The sequence below is a fragment of the Narcine bancroftii genome, chromosome 2 (genome assembly GCF_036971445.1).
Source record: "Narcine bancroftii isolate sNarBan1 chromosome 2, sNarBan1.hap1, whole genome shotgun sequence".
Classification (NCBI taxonomy): domain Eukaryota; kingdom Metazoa; phylum Chordata; class Chondrichthyes; order Torpediniformes; family Narcinidae; genus Narcine; species Narcine bancroftii.
Window position 1 is genome coordinate 190,128,024 of NC_091470.1, and position 6,310 is coordinate 190,134,333.

Sequence of the window (6,310 nt, forward strand, 5' to 3'; positions counted from 1 at the left end):
GAGTTGATCCGGGTTTCGTCCCACCCTTCAAAACGCACCGGGGGATTGAGGTTAATTCGGTGTAATTTGGCGGCGCCGTTCGGTGGGCTGGAAGAGCCTGTTACCGTGCTGTAGGTCTAAATTTTAAGAGAGGGAGGAGCCGAAGGACGGCGAGAGAAAGGAGAGGAGATAGAGTTACAGAGGAAGGGGCATGAGACGGGTCAGTGACAGATGAAGAAAAAGCATGGGAGAGAGAGGGAAGATAGAATGGGGGGGGGGGGGGAGAAAAAACAGAACACACCCACACATGCACACACACCCAAATACTAGCTCCCTCACTCACATAAATATCCCCAAGCGATTTCTACCCCCTTACACAAACGAAAACATACAGTCTCTCTCTCACACACACAAACAAAATCTCTCACTAACACACAAATAAAATCTCTCATTCACATACAATCTCTTACTCATACATAAACAAAATCGCTCACACACCCAAACAATATCTCTCACACACACAAAAAATCTCTCATGCACAAACAAAATCTCTCACTCAATAACAAACTAAATCTCTCACTCACACACATACAAAATCCCTCATTCATTTACAATATCTTTCTACACACAAACAAAATCTCACTCACATACAATCTCTCTCTGACACCAACAAAATCTCTCACATACAAACAAAATCTCTCACTCATGTATAATCTCTCTCACACATAAAATTTCTCTCGCACACAAACAAAATCTCTCACTCGCACACAAACAAAATCTCTCACTCATGTACAATCTCTCACACACACAAACAAAATCTCTCCCTCATGTAAAATCTCCAACACCAACAAAATCTCTCACATACAATGTATCACTCACACAGACAAAATTTCCCACTCATGTACAATCTCACACACACAAACAAAATCTCTCCCTCATGTAAAATCTCCAACACCAACAAAATCTCGCACATACAATGTATCACTCACACAAACAAAATTACTCACTCATGTACAATCTCTCACTCACACAAACAATATCTCTCCCTCATGTAAAATCTCCAACACAAACAAAATCTCTCACATACAATGTATCACTCACACAAACAAAATTTCTCACTCACATAAAATCTCTCACACACAAGCAAAATCTCTCACTCACATGTTATCTCTCTCACACACAAAATTTCTCTCACACACAAACAAAATCTTTCACTCACATACCATCTCTGACTAACACTCAAACAAATTCTCTCACACGCATAAACAAAATTTCTAACTAACAAAATCTCACACACAAACAAAATCTCTCATACACACAAATGAAATCTCTCACTCACATACAATCTCTCACTCACACAAACAAAATCTTTCTTGTACACAAACTAAATCTCTCACTCACACACAAACAAAATCTCTCATTCACTTACAATCTCTTTCTACACACAAACAAAATCTCACTCGGATACAATCTCTCACTCACACAAACTAAATCTCTCTTTCACGCAAACTAAATCTCTCACTCACACCAACAAAATCTCTCACATACAAAATCTCTCACTCACATATAATCTCCGATACACAAAATTTCTCTCACACAACAAACAAAATATCTCTCTCGCACACAAATAAAATCTCTCACTCATGTAAAATCTCCAACACAAACAAAATCTCTCACATACAATGTATTTCTCACACAAACAAAATTTCTCACTCACATACTATCTCTCACACACAGAAACAAAATCTTTCATTCACATAAAATTCTCTCACACACACAAACAAAATCTCTCACTCACACAAATGAAATCTCTCACTCACATACAATCTCTCACTCACACAAACAAAATAAATCACTCACATACATACAAAATCTCTCATTCACTTACAATCTCTTTCTACACACAAACAAAATCTCATTCACATACAGTCTCTCACGGACACCAACAAAATCTCTCACATACAAACAAAATCTCTCACTCACATATAATCTCTCTCACACACAAAATTTCTCTCACACAGCAAACAAAATATCTCACTCGCACACAAACAAAATCTCTCCCTCATGTAAAATCTCCAACACAAATAAAATCTCTCACATACAATGTATCACTCACACAAACAAAATTTCTCACTCACACCAACAAAATCTTTCTTGCACACAAACTAAATCTCTCACTCACACAAACAAAATCTCTCTCATATAAACAAAATCTCTCACTCACATAAAATCTCTCTCACACACAAAATTTCTCTGACAAAAACAAAATCTCTCTCTCACATACAATCTCTCACCAACACACAAACAAAATTACTCACACGTATAATCAAAATTTCTCACTCACAAAATCTCTCACACACACAAAATCTCTCATACACACACAAACAATATCTCTCACTCACACACAAAAAAAACTCTCATTCACTTACAATCTCTTTTTTTTTCCTTTGGCTTGGCTTCGCGGACGAAGATTTATGGAGGGGGTAAAAAGTCCACGTCAGCTGCAGGCTCGTTTGTGGCTGACAAGTCCGATGCGGGACAGGCAGACACGATTGCAGCGGTTGCAAGGGAAAATTGGTTGGTTGGGGTTGGGTGTTGGGTTTTTCCTCCGTTGCCTTTTGTCAGTGAGGTGGGCTCTGCGGTCTTCTTCAAAGGAGGTTGCTGCCCGCCAAACTGTGAGGCGCCAAGATGCACGGTTTGAGGCGATATCAGCCCACTGGCGGTGGTCAATGTGGCAGGCACCAAGAGATTTCTTTAGGCAGTCCTTGTACCTTTTCTTTGGTGCACCTCTGTCACGGTGGCCAGTGGAGAGCTCGCCATATAACACGATCTTGGGAAGGCGATGGTCCTCCATTCTGGAGACGTGACCCATCCAGCGCAGCTGGATCTTCAGCAGCGTGGACTCGATGCTGTCGACCTCTGCCATCTCGAGTACTTCGACGTTAGGGGTGTAAGCGCTCCAATGGATGTTGAGGATGGAGCGGAGACAACGCTGGTGGAAGCGTTCTAGGAGCCGTAGGTGGTGCCGGTAGAGGACCCATGATTCGGAGCCGAACAGGAGTGTGGGTATGACAACGGCTCTGTATACGCTTATCTTTGTGAGGTTTTTCAGTTGGTTGTTTTTCCAGACTCTTTTGTGTAGTCTTCCAAAGGCGCTATTTGCCTTGGCGAGTCTGTTGTCTATCTCATTGTCGATCCTTGCATCTGATGAAATGGTGCAGCCGAGATAGGTAAACTGGTTGACCGTTTTGAGTTTTGTGTGCCCGATGGAGATGTGGGGGGGCTGGTAGTCATGGTGGGGAGCTGGCTGATGGAGGACCTCAGTTTTCTTCAGGCTGACTTCCAGGCCAAACATTTTGGCAGTTTCCGCAAAGCAGGACGTCAAGCGCTGAAGAGCTGGCTCTGAATGGGCAACTAAAGCGGCATCATCTGCAAAGAGTAGTTCACGGACAAGTTTCTCTTGTGTCTTGGTGTGAGCTTGCAGGTGCCTCAGATTGAAGAGACTGCCATCCGTGCGGTACCGGATGTAAACAGCGTCTTCATTGTTGGGGTCTTTCATGGCTTGGTTCAGCATCATGCTGAAGAAGATTGAAAAGAGGGCTGGTGCGAGAACACAGCCTTGCTTCACGCCATTGTTAATGGAGAAGGGTTCGGAGAGCTCATTGCTGTATCTGACCCGACCTTGTTGGTTTTCGTGCAGTTGGATAATCATGTTGAGGAACTTTGGGGGACATCCGATGCGCTCTAGTATTTGCCAAAGCCCTTTCCTGCTCACGGTGTCGAAGGCTTTGGTGAGGTCAACAAAGGTGATGTAGAGTCCTTTGTTTTGTTCTCTGCACTTTTCTTGGAGCTGTCTGAGGGCAAAGACCATGTCAGTGGTTCCTCTGTTTGCGCGAAAGCCGCACTGTGATTCTGGGAGAATATTCTCGGCGACACTAGGTATTATTCTATTTAGTAGAATCCTAGCGAAGATTTTGCCTGCGATGGAGAGCAACGTGATTCCCCTGTAGTTTGAGCAGTCTGATTTCTCGCCTTTGTTTTTGTACAGGGTGATGATGGTGGCATCACGAAGATCCTGAGGCAGTTTACCTTGGTCCCAACAAAGCTTGAAAAACTCATGCAGTTTGGCATGCAGAGTTTTGCCGCCAGCCTTCCAGACTTCTGGGGGGATTCCATCCATACCTGCTGCTTTGCCACTTTTCAGTTGTTCGATTGCCTTATATGTCTCATCCAGGGTGGGAACCTCATCCAGCTCTAGCCTTAGGGGCTGTTGAGGGAGCTGGAGCAGGGCGGAATCTTGGACTGAGCGGTTGGCACTGAAAAGAGATTGGAAGTGTTCTGACCATCGGTTGAGGATGGAGATCTTGTCGCTGAGGAGGACTTTGCCGTCTGAGCTGCGCAGCGGGCTTTGGACTTGGGGTGAGGGGCCGTACACAGCCTTTAGAGCCTCATAGAAACCCCTGAAGTCGCCAATGTCCGCGCTGAGCTGTGTTCGTCACATCACCCTCATCAGTGTCTATGCTCCAACCCTCCAGGCGGAACCAGCAGAAAAGAACAAGTTCTACACCGACCTGCGCAACCTCATCCAACGTACCCCTACAGCCGACAAGGTTGTCATCCTGGGCGACTTCAACGCTCGTGTCGGCAAAGACTCAGAAACCTGGCCAGGAATCCTGGGCAAGCATGGCGTCGGCAAGTGCAACGACAATGGGCGCCTCCTGTTGGAGCTCTGCGCAGAACAGCGACTTGTCATTACAAACACCCTTTTTCAGCAGAGGGACAGCCTTAAGACCACCTGGATGCATCCCCGATCCAAGCACTGGCACCTCCTGGACTACATCCTGGTGCGAGAAAGTGACAAACAAGATGTGCTCCACACCAGGGTCATGCCTAGCGCGGAATGCCACACTGACCACCGGCTGGTTCGCTGCAAGCTCAACCTTCACTTCAAGCCAAAGCCCAGGAACAAAAAAAGCCCCCAGAAAGAGGTTCAATGTTGGAAACCTGCAGTCAGATGAAGCGAGAGGAAACTTCCAGGCAAACCTCAAAGCAAAGCTCGACGTTGCAACCCGCCTCACGGACCCGTCCCCTGAAACCCTCTGGGATCAGTTGAAGACTACCATACTGCAATCCACTGAAGAGGTACTGGGCTTCTCCTCCTGGAAAAACAAGGACTGGTTTGACGAAAACAGCCAGGAAATCCAGGAGCTGCTGGCAAAGAAGCGAGCTGCCCACCAGGCTCACCTTACAAAGCCGTCCTGTCCAGAGAAGAAACAAGCCTTCCGTCGCGCATGCAGCCATCTTCAGCGCAAACTCCGGGAGATCCAAAATGAGTGGTGGACTAGCCTCGCCACAATCTCTTTCTACACACAAACAAAATCTCACTCACATACAATCGCTCACTCACACAAACAAAATCTTTCTTGCACACAAACTAAATTTCTCACTCACACATAAACAAACTCTCACACACACAAACAATATCTCTCATGCACAAACAAAATCTCTCACTCAATAACAAACTAAATCTCTCACTCACACACAAACAAAATCTCTCACTCACACAAACAAAATCTCACACACAAAAAAAATCTCACTCACTTACAATCTCTTTCTCACACAAAAAGAATCTCTCACACACAAACAAAATCTCTCACATACAAACAAAATCTCTCATTGACATATAATCTCTCTCACACACAAAATTTATCTCACAAACAAAATCTCTCATGTAAAATCTCTCTCTCACACATAAACAAAATCTCTCACTCATATTCAATCTCTCTCTCACACACAAACAAATCTCTCTCTCACATACAAACAAAATCTCTCACTCACATACGAACAAAATCTCTCACTCACTTACAAACAAAATCTCTCACTCGCATCCAATCTCTCACATACACAAACAAATCTCTCACTCACATACAATATCTCACTCACATACAATCTCTCTGACACACACATGAACAAAATCTCTCTCACTCACATCCAATCTCTCTCACACCCACACACACAATCTCACACACATGCAATCTGTCTCTCTCACACACACACTCACACACAATCTCTCTCACACCCACACATGCACAATCTCTCACACACATGCAATCTCTCTCTCTCTTACACACATACAATCTCTCACTCTCACACATACCCACACACATGCTGTAGGGAGGGAGGGAAATGTGGGGAAATGAAAGGAGGAGAGTGGGAGACGAGTGAGGGAGAATGCAAGAGTGGGAGGTGAGAGGGAATAAATAATAAATGTAATAAATTCAGACATACTGCGCAGTAACAGGCCACTTCGGCCCACGAGTCCATGCTGCCC